Below are 15,077 nucleotides of genomic sequence, written 5' to 3' on the forward strand. Positions count from 1 at the left end.
TTTTTTGGCAGAAATTGACATGTTGATCTTAAAATGTACACAGTAATGCAACAGACCCAGAGCTAAAAGTGTAACAACTAAAACTAAAACTCAGAAGAAAACATAAGTGTAAATCTTCCTCACCTTGGATTAGGTAAGAAATTCTTAGGACGACAGGACAACAAACACTCAAGTGACAAAGGAAAAAAAAGAGAGATAAATTGGATTATATGAAAATGAAACACTTTTATTTTGTTTTTTGAAACAGGGTATCGCTGTGTCACCCAAGCTAGAGTGCAGTGTCATAATCATAGCTCAATGCAGCCTTGACCTCCTGGGCTCAAACCATCCTTCCACTTTAGCCACCTTAGTAGCTGGGACCACAGGAGTGTGCTACCACACCCAGCTAAATATATATATTTTTTATTTTTTGTAGAGATGGGCTCTCACTATCTTGCCCAAGCTGGTTCTCAAACTCCTGGGCTCAAGCGATCCTCCTGCCTCAGCATCCCGAAGTGTTAGGATTACAGGCATGGGCCACTGTGCCTTCCTAGCATGAAACACTTTTGTACTGCAAATTAAACCACCCAGAAAGTGAAAAGGCAACATGCAGAATGGGAGAGAATATTTGCAAGTCATATATCTGATAATGGACTTGTATCTAGAGTATCTAGAATTCTCATGACTAAATGATAAAAAGACAAATAACCTAATTAAAAATGGGCAAAGAATCTGAAGAGGTATTTCTCCAAAGAAGATAAACAAATGGCCAATAAGTACATGAAAAGATGCTCAACATCATTAGCCATTAAGGAAAGACATATCAAAACTACAAAGAGATACCTAGTGAAGACATCTATTAGGATGTCTGTAATCAAAAAGACAGGCCGGGCACGGTGGCTCACGCCTGTAATCTCAGTGCTTTGGGAGGCTAGGGCAGGAGGATCACTTGAGGCTAGGAGTTTGAGGCCAGCTTGGGCAACATAGCAAGACCCCATCTCTGAAAAAAAAATTAAAAGATTAGCCAGGTATGGTAGCACACACCTTGTAGTTCCAGCTACTTGGGATGCTGAGGATTGCTTGAGCCTAGGATTTTGAGGCTACAGTGAGCTATGATCGCTGCCACTGCACTCCAGTCTTGGCAACAGAGTGAGAACTTGTCTCTTAAAAAAAAGACAGGCCAGGCTTGGTGGCTCATATCTGTAATCCCAGCACTTTGGGAGGCCGAGGCGGGTGGATCACAAGGTCAGAAGCTCAAGATGAGTTTGGCCAAGATGATAAGACCCCGTCTCTACTAAAAATACAAAAATTAGCCAGGCATGGTAGCATGCACCTGTAATCCCAGCTACTCAGGAGGCTGAGGCAGGAGAATTGCTTGAACCTGGGAGCAGAGGTTGCAGTGGGCCGAGATCACGCCAGTGCACTCCAGCCTGGGTGACACAGCAAGACTCCATCTCAAAAAAAAAAAAAAAAAAAAGCAGATAATAACAAGGAAGTGTTGGTGAGGGTGTGGAAGAATTGGAATGCTCATACGTTGCTGATGGGAATGTAAAGTGGTGCAGCTATTTTGAGAATGTCTGGCATTTCCTCAAAAATCTATAAACACAGAGTTCCCATGCTACCCAATAAGAGAAATGAAAACATGTGCCCACTGAAAACCTTGTAAATCAATGTGCTCTTTTTATTATTTTAGAGATGAGATCTCTCTGTGCTACCCAGGCTGGGCTTGAACTCCTGGGCTCAAATGACCCTCCTGCCTCAGTCTCCTGAGTAGCTGAAACTACAGGCACATGTCATTGCACTCGGCATAAATGAATGTCTATAGCATTGCTATTCACGGATAGCCAAAAGATGGAAACAACTCAAATGTCCATCAGCTGACGAATGGATAATGAAAATCTGGTGTATCTATACAATGGAATATTGTACAGGTATAAAAAGGAATGAAGCACTGATTCATGCTACAATGTGGATAAACCTTGAAAACATTCAGCAAAGTGAAATAAGTGAAATAAGCCAGACACAAAAGGCCACATATTACGTGATTCCACTTACATGAAATGACCAGAATGGGCAAATCCAGAGGCAGAAAAATTAATGTTTGCCAGGAGTTGGGGCGAGGGGGAAATGGAGAGTGACAGCTAACACATAACGAGTTTCTTTTTGGGGATGATGAGAATATTCTGGAATTGAATAGTAGTGATAGTTGTACAACTTTCTAAATATATAAAACCACTAATCATATAGTTTAAAGGTGTGCATTCTGTGATATGTGAATTATATCTCAATAAAAAATGGAAAAGTTATTTTTGTAGGGAGATAACTCTGATTTTTGGTTTATAGCCCAGAGGTTCATGGAATTACATGACAGTGCTATAATAAAACTTTTAAATTTTCTTTTTCTTATATAAACAAGTTTATTCAGCCCTTAAATATATTAAAAAATTAGAAATAGAATTGATGCTGAAAGGTGAGAGCCTACAGTCCAAGATACTCAGGAGGCTAAGGCACGAGGACTGTTTGAGCCCAGGAGTTTGAGTCCAGCCAGCGCAACATGAGACCTTGTCTCAAAAAAAAAAAAAAAAAGAATGTGATGCTGAATACTGTCTCTAGCAATAAGTGTTATTTATCCTGGATACCTGAAAAGAAAATCCCATTCATTTCATTAAGAGAGATATTTAAATAAAAATTTACTTTTCACGAGGAATAATTATTTTTAAAAAAACTTTAAATATACTTGTTTTGATCACTGTGTATAATAATCATAATAATTCTAATAGTGCTTTATGATAAAAAGCAAGTATAAATCAATTTCAATTTATAAAGCATATTTTTTGTTACAGAGAAGTCACATAGGGTGAGCATTTTAAGCCTTACCTTTTAGGTATAAAAATGTACTACTTTTTTTTTTTTTTTTTTTTTTGAGATAGGGTCTCACTTTGTCACCCAGGCTGGAGTGCAGTGGCAGGATCATGGCTCAGTGCAGCCTCAACCTCTCAAGCTCAAGCGATCCTCCCAACTCAGCCTCTGAGTATCTGGGACAGTAGGCACGCACCACCACACCTGGTTGATTTTGTAAAATGTTTCTTTTGTAGATACAGGGCTCTCTCTATGTTGCCCAGAGTGGTCTTGACTCCTGGCCTCAAGCACTCCTCCTGCCTTGGCCTTTCAAAGTGCTGAGATTACAGACATGAGCCCCCCGCTCCCAGCTAAAAATGTATTACCTTAAGATAAAATTATCTGAGGAAAGTGGACTAGAAATACAGATACAAGGAGTAAAATGTTAAATGTTTTAAAAAATCTTCATGTATTTTAAAATAAAATAATGGTGGGTAAAAATGACTTTGGTATTTAGATTCCATTGAATACTTTTAAAAGAGTGAAGTAATTGCATTTCAAATGCTGATATTTACAACAGATTGGAAATAAACATCTTTGCAACCATTTGCGCTTATAATTTTAAAATTGCATGATAAAAATGTTTAAGGGGACACAGTTATTAAAAGATCAGAGAGTGCTAAGAATGGCATAATATCACTTCCCTGATATTTCCCTCAAAAAACCTGTAACCTCAATCTAATCATGAAAAAAAACATAAAACAAATCTAAATCAAGGGACATTTTACAAAGTAGCTGACCAGGATCTTACAAAATGTCAAAGCCACAAAAGACAAAGACTGAAGAACTGTCAAATTGAAGGAGGATAATGAGACATGACAATGCGATATCAGGTGGGATCCTAGACTGACTTCTGGAACAGAAAAAAAGACATTAGTGGAAAAGACTGGGAAAATGTAAATAAACTCTATGGTTTAGTCAATATTATTGTACCATTGTGGATTTCCTAGTTTTGATCTGGAAACTGTGCTATGGTTAACTCAGTTAACATTAGGGAAAGCTGGATGAAGGGTGTTAAGGAACTATCTATCTGCACTGATTTTTTTCCAGCTTTCATGTAAATCTAAAATTACTTTGAAACAAAAAGTTTAAAAATCTCAAGGAAGTCTCAGGCAAAAAAAAAAAAAAAAAGTTGAAAGATCATTGAGTTACATGAGTAACAGTGACTATAAGATAAAAAGCAAATCACTATAGCTCTTCCCAGTTCTGAGACCTGAGAGAAACTCCTCCACCAGTTCCCTCACTGCGTGCCAATGTGATAAGTCCCTCAGAATCCTCTTGCATGAAATAGTGACAAGCAGCGTGCATTTTTCTTTCTGTGGGTCTGCATTGTGCACTGAGAGGATGCTCACATCTTCCTCAAGTGCACGTGCTCAATTTATTTTCTTTTTCAAAAGGGTGTTTTCCCTGATTACAAAAGCAATATAAACTTTTTATAGAAATTCTGGAAAACAAAGATAACTACAAAAAAGAAATTTAAAATGCCTGCAATTGCACCACCACAATGAGTATGTTGGGCTATTTCCTCCCAGTCTTTTTCCATGCATATATACATGATTTACGGGTTTTTTCTTTCAATAAAAACAAAACTTGGCTGGGTGCAGTGGCTCATGCCTGTAATCCCAGCACTTTGGGAGGCCAAGGTGGGAGGATCATTTGAGCCCAGGAATTCGAGACCAACCTGGGCAAGATGACGAAACCCCATGTTTACAAAAAAATACAAAAATTAGCTGGGCATGGTGGAGTGTGCCTGTAGTCCCAGTTACTTGGGAGGCAGGTGGGAGGATGGCTGGAGCCTGGAAGGCCGAGGCTGCAGTGAGCTGTGATCGTGCCACTGCATTCCAGCCTGGGTGACAGAGTGAGACCCTGTGTCAAAAACAAAACAAAACAAAACAAAAAAACCAATTCCCACTTTAATTGTAAACATCTCTCCACATCACTCCATATTTTTACCTTTCTGAGCCCCAGTTTCCTCAGCTGAAAAATAGGATTATAAAGTTGTAAGGATTAAGTAGATTAATATTTGTAAAGTTCTTAGAATAATACCCGGTCTGCAGTAAGCTCTTAATAATTGTGAGCTATTATCATGAATGTCACTGTCACTCAGATTCCTTCTGGATGACCAACCATGTTTATATGGCCTGTGGGTCTTAGTTTAGTGTCATGGCTGTTCCCTCACTTCCTGTCCCCTCCCCTTACCCCCTCTCTTCACTGGAGTTTAGAATTTGCCCAAGGTTATATAGTGAGAGAGCTAGGCTCCCAACCTAGGTGGTCTGTGTAGGGAAGTAGTTCTCTAGCTTGAGCATGCATTGGAGTCACCTGGAGAGCTTGTTAAAACACAGATGACTGGGGCCTATCTCTAGTTTTTGATTCAGTAGGTCTAGAATGGGGCCCAAGAATTTGCATTTTTAACAAGTTCCCAGTGACACTGAGACTGCTGGTACCTGAACTACACTTTGAACGTCACTGATACATAGATTCTGCACTCTTAACTGCCTTACTATACTATCTAGGTCATTCCCCTGTGAAATCCTTTGTTGACTCCCTCATACCTTCAAGATAAAGCACAGATGCCTCCTTAAAACATGCAGGGCATGCCAGGCACAGTGACTCATGCCTGTAATCCCAACACTTTGGGAGGCTCAGGTGGGTTGATCACCTGAGGTCAGGAGTTTGAGACCAGCCTGGCCAACATGGTGAAACCCTGTCTCTACTAAAAATATAAAAATTAGCCGGGTGTGGTGGCGGGTGCCTGTAATCCCCACTACTTGGGAGGTTGAGGCAGGAGAATAGCTTGAACCCAGGAGGCAGAGGTTGCAGTGAGCTGAAATCACACCACTGCACTCCAGCCTGGGTGATGGAATGAGACTGTCTCAAAAAACAAAACAAACAAAAAACATGCAGGGCATTTCATGATCTGGCTTTATTTAAATTTCTAATCTAATCTCCTCTGGAACCCTCCATACACCCTATGTCCATCTTCCAAAGCTATTTTTCCATCTCAGAATGTATCAGAATATACCAGAAGCTCCTTCTGGCTTCTGTTCCTTCTCGCTAGGATGTTTGCACCCTCGCACACTCTCTTTGGCCAATGATGCTTGACAAATTTATTGTGCTTTAAGGTTAGAGATTCATCTCATGTACTACCTCTTGCTAGAAGCCTTACAAATTCTATTTCCTACCCCTACTCCAAGCTGGAGTGAGGGGTCTCCTTGCAGATCCAGCTCCCTGGCCTTCCCTCAGTCACACTCCTGCTCTCACACTACTGTAATTGTCTATACATTACTTTCCCTTATAATCAGGACCTGTTTTATTCATCTCAGTATTTCTAGTGCCTGACACTTGGTACATAATTGTTGAATGAATGTATAAGGTTGATGCTTAAGGAATATTTCAAGGACAAAATAACAATATTAAAAACTTCCTGGCCAGGCGCTGTGGCTCACGACTGTAATCCCAGCACTTTGGGAGGCCGAGGCGGGCGGATCATGGGGTCAGGAGATCGAGACCATCCTGGCCAACATGGTGAAACCCTGACTCCACTAAAATACAAAAAATTATCCAGGCATGGGGGTATGTGCCTGTAGTCCCAGATACTCGGGAGGTTGAGGCAGGGGAATTGCTTGAACCCAGAAGGTGGAGGTTGCAGTAAGCCGAGATCATACCACTGTACTCCAGCCTGGTGACACAGCAAGACTCTGTCTTACAAAACAAAACAAAACAAAAAAACCTTCCTGGTGAAAATATGGAGTCAGGAAAGGCAAACTACCCATTGATCTAAGCCTGCCCCAGTGTCACAGAATTTACTGACCATATTTTATCCCATTGCCTATCTCCCTTTCCCCCTTTCTCTCCCTCCTCCTTATCCCCATCGTGCTGGAGAAACTCTGCCCATGCTCCTCAGGCTATGTTACCAGTCCTTCTGGCCCAGTCTCTGATTACCTCCCAATTTCCTAAGGCTGCCTCCTTTGCTGTGGAGAGACAGCCTCACATAGGCACCCCTGTCTCTGGTAACACAACAGGACCTAGACAACTCCGGTTAGCAGGGGTGTGCTCCCCCTCCCTCAAAAGTAGGGAGGCTTGCAAATAGAAGGAAAGGGCTAGGGGCATCTCTCTCAAGTGACATGGATTTCCATTCTCCTTCTGGATTGTGGCTTATTTCACTTAAGAGGGAGCCTTTAACGCCTCATAGAAGAGTGGAATGGGATCTTCTCGCATGCCATGTAAATCTCTCATTTTTTTCTCATTCTGACATAAAGGCAGATAATGAATGCTGATTTGCCTTGTAATTTATGAGTTACTTGAACAGAGGTTGCTCAGTGAAGATCTAAGAGGCATCAAGACAAGCTTCATATTTATATCTCGCTTCTCTTAATGACTGGCTTTAAGTTTCATCAAAAGAGTTGTGGGGCAGCCAAAGCAAACAGTAGGGGGAGTTATACTTTGCAAATTGTAGCTATGAGATAGGGCCAGCCAACTCTGGTAGAAGTTCAAACAGAATATGTCACTAAACAAATAAGTACTACAACAAGCAGCAACAACAACAAACCCTCAGGAGGACAGAGAATCTGATTTCCAGGATGCCACCTTATAATATTCAAAATGCCCAGTTTTCAACAAAAAACGTATGGGATCTGCAAAGAAATAGCCCATACACAGGAAAAGAAAACAATCAATAGAAACTGTCCCTGAGAAAGGCCTGACATTGGACTTTTCACACAAAGATTTAAATCAGCTATTTCAAATGGGTTCAAAGAGCGAAAGGAAACCATGTCTAAAGAACTAAAATATGAGAGTGATATCTCAATAGAAAATATAAATAGAAATTATTTTAAAACAACAAAATAGAAATTTTTGAATTAAAAATATAATAACCAAAGTGAAAAATTCACTAAAGATGTTCAACGGTGGGTTTGAATGGGTAGAAGAATCAGCACATTTGAAGATATTCATATTATCCAGTGTGAGAAACAGAAAGAAAAAAGAATGAAGAAAAATGTCAGAGCCTCAGACACCTGTGGGACACCATCCAGCATAACAATGTACACTTAATGGGAGTTTCAGAAGGAGAGGAGAGGAAGAAAGGAGTATAAAGAATGTTTGAAGAAATAATAGGCAGAATCTCCCCAAATTTGATGAAAAACATTAACCTACACAGCCAAAAAGCACCACTAACTCCAAGTAGGATAAACTCAAAAATGTCCATATCTAGATATGTCATAATCAAACTGTGACAAGCCATAGGCAAAGAGAATCTTATAAGCAGCAAGAGGGAAGTGACTCGTCACACGCAAAAGACCCCCAATAAAATTAACAGTTGATTTCTCATCAGAAACCATGAAGACCAGAAGCCAGTGTGATGACATATTCAAAGTGCTGAAAGGCAAACAACTGTCAACCAAAAATTCTATCCCCAACCAAACTGCTGTTTAAAATAAAGGAGAAATGAAGGCATTCCCAGCTAGACAAAAAGTGAAAGTTTGTTGCTAAGAGATCTTCACTACAAGAAATGATAAAGGGAACCTCTCAGGCTGAAATGACAAGACACCAGATAGTAGTTTGAATCCACAGGAAGAAAGAAAAGAACACCAGTAAATTTAATATTTAAAGGTAAATGTTAAAGATTTTAAGGTATTTTGAAACTCCCTTTTTTCCTATCTGATTGAAAAGACAATTGCATAAATCAATAATTATAAATCCATGTTGATGGGCACACAATGTATAAAGATGTAATTATGATACACATTTTATAGATGAGGAAACTGAGAAATAGGGAGGTAGTGTACCTTTCCCAACATCACACCTCAGTCAGGAGGCAGAGACGATATGCCTGCCTGATTGCACAGCCCACGAGTTTAAACCCCTTGCTATGCTACTATGTAAGGAAGAGCCATGGGCCTCTCCACGTGGCTGCTAGTTAGGCTCTTGGAGGAAGCTCAAAACACCCTGCCTAAAAAGCTCCTTGAGAACAGTTCTTCCTTCATAGATTTCTCCTGTATTCCTCACAGTGTCCCCAGCACAGTGCTGGGCACACAACAGACACTCAATAATTCCAGTTGAATTAATTGAGTTTCTCTAAAGTGACCTACCTAGTTAAGGGACCTAAAAGAAGAGGTAGCTTTAGCAGAGAAATGATAAGATTAGATACTATTCATTAAGTGCTTCCCATTGTGCCCGGTACACAGACACTCTGCTAAGTGTTTATATGTATTCAAGTCATCTAGATTCACCCACCTAAGAACCCTGTGAATTATGTACTATTCCTATCTTGTTTTATAGAATGAGAAAACAGAGGCACCACGCAGTGAGTAACTTATGAAAGGTCCTACAGCTAGTAAGTAGCAGAGCTAGAACATGACCCCAGACAGTCTGACTCCAGAGCCCATGCACTTTCCATTTGACCATGTCAGGGGCAGCTGAGACTTTTCCAGCTATGGTTTCCAAACAGGGGACTGAAACTCAGAGCCAGGTGTATGATTTCAGGAGTGGCAGAACGGTGCCTTCTCTCAATCTCTCTTTATTAACCCACCCACCTGCTGGCTGATGCCTGAAATTCCACTGTTAGGGATTTGTTCCTTTGGCTTAAGATTCTTGTCCCCTGAAACAAAGGCCCAGAAAAGAGCATATACGCCATTATGATATTCTTTCCAGAGAGATAGGTGTTTTTTGTTTCTTTTTTTTTTTTTTTCCGAGACGGAGTTTCGCTCTTGTTGCCCAGGCTGGTGTGCAATGGCTTGATCTCGGCTCACTGCAACCTCTACCTCCCAGGTTCAAGTGATTCTCCTGCCTTAGCCTCCCAAGTAGCTGGGATTACAGGCGTGCACCACCACACCCGGCTAACTTTGTATTTTTAGTAGAGATGGGGTTGCACCATGTTGGCCAGGCTGGTCTCAAATTCCTGACCTCAAGTGATCCGCCTGCCTCAGTTTCCCAAAGTGCTGGGATTACAGGTGTGAGCCATCACACCCGGCCCCAGAGAGATAGTTTTGTCGTACACATGTGGACAGCACATGAAGATGCACTCCGATCCAGGGAGGAAAGCACAAGCACATGAGGACCTGAAAGCTCCATATGAGAGAAAGGTGTGAGCTTGCACGCTGCAACAGACAAATGTTACCATTTTTGAGGGGGCAAGGAAAGGATGGAGCCGCCTCTTGGTATGGAAGTTGCAGCTGAAGGAAACGGCAATGGGTGAAGTGCTCTTGCCTGGGCTTGGCTCTGTCCTTGATGGTCGTGTGACCTGGAGCAAGTCTTTCTGGCCCTTCCTCTCATCTCCCTTGGCTTCACTTGCCTTCTATATGCTGACGGTACCCACGCCTGTGTCCTCCTCCTAAAGCTGTCCTCTGAGTGACAGAGCTATTTTCCCATGTGGGGCTGAGAGCTCCTCCAGAGAACACTTATGAAAAGAAACATCCCTTAGTTTTACACATCTATCTATAAGAATATGAATATTCCTGCAACCTGACTTTACAACCTATGCTCTGTGCTACACTGTTTTTAATTCCAGCGCCACTACTTTAGAGCTGTGCAACAGAGATGAATATGCCCAAGCGTCAGTTTGTATCTCTATAGAATGGGGATATAATTGTACCTACCTGTCACATGAATGCTTTTCACTGTGCCTGGCACAGATTTAATGCTCAATATAAAATGCTCAACTTTTGAAGGTGAATAAATGAGCAGTAGTTGGATTTGATTCCCAAATTCATGTTTTTGTCAATAGATTAGGTCCTTGCTCCATGTTTGAGACATTTAAATCAAATAATCAAATAAAAGCCCATTCAAGCATTAGCAACAGCCTTCTCATCTAGACTACAAACTAGACTACGCTAGGGGCCTGCTCATGAACTTGCAAAAGTACTTGGCCTATCTGGAACTTCATGAATGCTATCTAGCAATATCGTAAGCCTACTACTGCCGGGGTGGAGCAGAAAGATTGGCACCATCTGATTGGAGACTCAGTGTGGTCTATTTGGTGGGATTTCCAGGGCATTGGGAAGCTCTGCCCCTGTTTTCCCAATCACACCCTTCTGATCCCTGAAATTCCCCCAGTGTCTTCTGATAAGACTCAGTCCAAAAATATCTACCCTATGAGTTCTTATCCCAGCACTATGGCTTCCATCCTTGGGGGCTTTTGCCTCCTTGAGACTCCTGTCAATATACAAGTATAAAAAATTACCTGGGACTGATGGCAAACACCTGTAGTTCCAGCTACATGGAAGGCTGAGGTGGGAGGATCATTTGAGCCCAGGAGGTCGAGGCTGCAGTAAGCTGTGATTGCACCTGCAAGTCATGTCCCAGGATCTTACCAATGAACTCCCAACTTGTAGTTAATTCCTTAACAGGGCTTGACAGAGTGGGGGCACACAATGGCAACATGAACTAGAGGGATGCTTTCCAGCAGGAAGGGGAGTGGTGTAGATGGAGGTGGGGGCTGGTGCATACATCCTCTGACCCTACCTCACTGCATGCAGCCCTTGTGTCCCTTCCTCCAGATTTCCTAAAGCTCCAGACAGAAATTAAATCCAGCATCTGAGAAGCCCAAGACTGGGCCATCAAGTCATATCAATTTGAGCTAATGGGTGCAGAGGAGGCTGTTCTACATGATGGACCATTTTTCAAAGAGATACAGTTTTATGACTGCCCAGCCGGTACAGTAGCATAGAACTAATAGCTAACCAAGGGCTGCCAAGTTCCAGGCCTGCCAGATCTGTTTTAATCACAAGATAAGAACCACTCATAATTAATGCATTTGGTCTGTATGTGGGCTCTACTACACTCCTCGCCAACAGTTTGTTCCCTGGGTTGTGATGAGCATGTGCCCACAATGCTTACTCCGTTTTTTAACAGGATCTCAAAGAAAACCCAATCTTTATGAAGGTCAGCCCCTGGAAAATGCTCTTAAATGCTGAGATAGGGCCATTTAAAGCAGTGACTGAGGTTTGGCTGTTGCCGGATTATCACAAAGCACGACTGTGGGCGAGGAGAAACCTTGAGCTTTATTAGAATGAAACATCAGCCTCCTGAGTCAGGATCCTACCTTCCTTATCTGCAAGGAATATGTCCAATGTCCTTGCTAGGAATATGTACAATGTTACCCAAGCATCAGCTGAACACATTGTTTTTGTGGGCATCAAGTGGAGAGTGGGAGGTAGTCAGAGAAGCCAGAGATGCAACTTTGTGGTTACTTAACCAGCCTTGGAGTAAAATACGTTCCCAGCAAGCTGGGAAAAGAGATGGCGGGGGCCCACACCACTGCTCCCTAATACTGCTGGGAGTAGACACCCACTGCTGTTTCCTCCCAGGAAAAGTGAATGAACAACAAGGATCCTGTGTGCCTTCTCCTGCCACGGTATACACACTCACACACCCCCTCATACACAAGTCCTTTGTTGAGCCCTGAGGCAGGAAATGGGAAATTCAAAAGGAAGAGGCTGAGAAACCATTTTATTTCATTTCAGGGGGCTTCTCACCATCCCTTGAAGGAGGCAGCCCCAAGTGATATAGACCAGAACCCCTCTCACAGAGTCTTAGTTCACATCCTAGATATAAAACAGAGAACTTCCGGGGCTTAGAAGTTTTGTCTGTTGGGGGAAATCTCTGCAGGCTCAAAAAGTAACCCAGGGTTGGCCTTATGGGTGTGGTGGATTTGTGTTTCAGTGAAGTGGACACAGAAAAGAGGTAAGTATATACATAAACACAAAAATCACAGGAAAAAACTCCAAAAACTCACTTGTGCTAGGTCTTGAGGGCCAGTCCAGCAGAAAGATACTTGCCTTTCTCCTTCAGACTTCGTTCTCAGTCTTGTTTTCTTTGTCCTCTGGAGTAGTGGGGAGATTTGGAGTTCATGAGGATGGACACACAGGCAGTGTGTGCCCCAAAGCCCTTGGTCAGGCAGTAATGGGGGCCTCAGGAATAGCTAGGGCTGTTTCCTCAGAGAACTGGTCATGTGAAAGGACAAAGGCTTTAGATCCTCAAAGGGCAAGAGGATTCCAGATGGAGCAAAAGCTTAAAGGCAAATCTGAGCAGGGTGGGTTGGCAGGGGTGCTAGGGATGAGGATGAGGCCTGGTTTGAACAGAAGGCTCAAGGCTGGGAGCATGAGAGGTGAGAGGGAAAAAAACCAGATTGTACTTGTCAGATACTGCAGGCTGTTGGCATGAGAACGTTCACTGCCCTTCCCTTAGGAAAAAAAAATGTTTGCAGACCGATGGGATTTTATGAACTGCAAGCTTTAGGACCCTGTCTGTTTAGTGGCCTTACCTCTGGGGAATAAATCTCTTGTCTTCAAAGATCTATATGGGTCCTAGGAAACCTGATTGAAGTTCTTTCCTGGATAAACTACAGTAAACCAGGACAACTGTGCCTGACATCCCACGAGTAAAACAAGGAGGTCTGTGCCTAGTTGTGCCTTGTTTAGGAAGGGAACATTCTGGAGGGAGCCACAAATCCCATCCGCTGCTCAGCCAGCCCTCTCAAATGTGTTAGGTTGAAGGTTCAGAATAAATCCTCCACATGAGTTTTCTCCAAACTCCATCCAGGGCGAACTTCCACACTTAGCCTATTGTCCTCACTACATTGGTTATGACCTAGGCCTGATCTCAAAGGCAAAGCCTTGCTGGTTTCGGGAGAACTATTAGCACTGGGAACGCATGGGGCCAGGGGGCTCCCCACAGCTCAGCAGGCCCAGTGCTCCCTTTCTCTGCTCTTGGGACCTGCAGGAGTTAAAATGCAGGCTTAGTCCCCCACTCCACACCTGCAGAGGGGACAGCAAGCCTAATCTGCCCCCAATGGCTGGCATACAGGGGCCTCATTCACAATTCACTGTGTTTCAAGGCCTCTCACAGGCTGCTCTTCCATGGGCCTCTTTCTAACGACTTGCTACCGCGAACAGCAAGGCTGCTCTAATCTGGAAGATAGGTCTGAACCTCCCTCCCTCAGCACATTTTTAAGGAATGGCGTTCCCTCCCCTCTCTCTTTTTTTTATCATCATCAAAATATATTCACAAAACACCCACATCTCTGTCCACGCTATAAATCAGGGTGGGGAACCTCTGGCCCACAGCCCAGATCTGGCCCTCAGCTTGATTCATCTGGCATGTGGGGGATACTGTACTTGCTGCCACAGCTGCAACCCAGAGAATAATGCCTCCCTCCCCACCACCTCCCACCCCCTGGATTGCTGGGGCCATCCCCTTCCAAATGGAGCCTCGAAAATAGCCAGACTCAGATGGGGGGTGGTGGCTCCTGTGGCTATTTCAGTTGCTATTAAACAGGAAATGGGACTACAAAGCCAAGGAGATGATTTTCATAATGAGAAAAGTCACCATTTTGTGACCATTTTACTAATTTCCAGGACTGGGCTGAGAAAGCGTATCACCTATATTTTCTCATTTAACCTTCCCAACCCTTTTGCACTAAGAACTCTTGTTTTCATCTGGAGGGTAGGAAGCAGGGGCTCAGGAACCTGCCTAGTGCCACGGCTCTAAGGAGCACAGCTGGGGATCAAATTCAGGCCCAGCTCACATCAGAGCCTCTGTAACCAGTAGCAACCTCTGTAACCTTACTGGCTGCTGGATAACTTGGAGGTGCTTGCTCTTACGAATTTTGTCTCGTATCTTCTGCTTGTCTCTGCAGTATATGCAAAAACTATGTGGTTGTTCTGCAGTGACTATAAATTCTACTCCACTTACTTAAGTGTGACAACCTCTGCTCTAAAGATTTGTTTAAAAAAAAACAAAACAAAAGAACTGAAGAAAGAATTAGAGGGTCGAAATAGTATTTAACAGAGTACCTAGAATTTTAAAAGGCAGTAAAGCTCTTCTCAAGTCCAGAGCCCAAAGAAATGGATTTGCCAGGAGGAGTTTATCACAAAGATTCCCCTTTCCTATTTGCTGATATAGGTCGTAGTTAATAGGAAAGAGAGAGAGAAAGCAAGAAAGACAAGGGGGAGAGAGAGACAGAGAGAGAGAGAGAGAGAGAGAGAGAGAGAGAGAGAGAGAGAGAACACCCTTTGGTCTTACTCAACAAGATACCTCTTCAAACTCTCCGATGGTATCTCAACAGGTACAACTCCTCATCTCCTAAAAGGCTGCCTTGGGATGGCATCTCTGGACAGGTGAGCTGAAGCCCAAAATGTATGCCCCAACATAATATAGTGTGCCTCTGCGCACCAAGAAAGATGTTATAAATCCAGAATTAC

General features: G+C 42.8%; 1 protein-coding gene across 2 annotated transcripts in view; it reads right to left on the reverse strand.

The window, feature by feature from the left end:
• Positions 1-15,077, reverse strand: part of PLAC1 (placenta enriched 1) — a 198,513-nt gene that overhangs the window by 156,025 nt on the left and 27,411 nt on the right. Inside the window, exon 1 of one of the 2 annotated variants that reach the window (XM_065538816.2) lies at positions 12,611-12,812. The exons of the other annotated variant lie outside the window; for it this stretch is intronic. The gene's annotated coding sequence lies outside the window, so the exon portion shown is untranslated. Of the gene's footprint in view, positions 1-12,610; positions 12,813-15,077 lie in introns of those variants that run through there. 2 annotated transcript variants of the gene reach the window in all.

This window comes from Macaca fascicularis, chromosome X, assembly GCF_037993035.2.
Source record: "Macaca fascicularis isolate 582-1 chromosome X, T2T-MFA8v1.1".
In the NCBI taxonomy this organism is placed as follows: domain Eukaryota; kingdom Metazoa; phylum Chordata; class Mammalia; order Primates; family Cercopithecidae; genus Macaca; species Macaca fascicularis.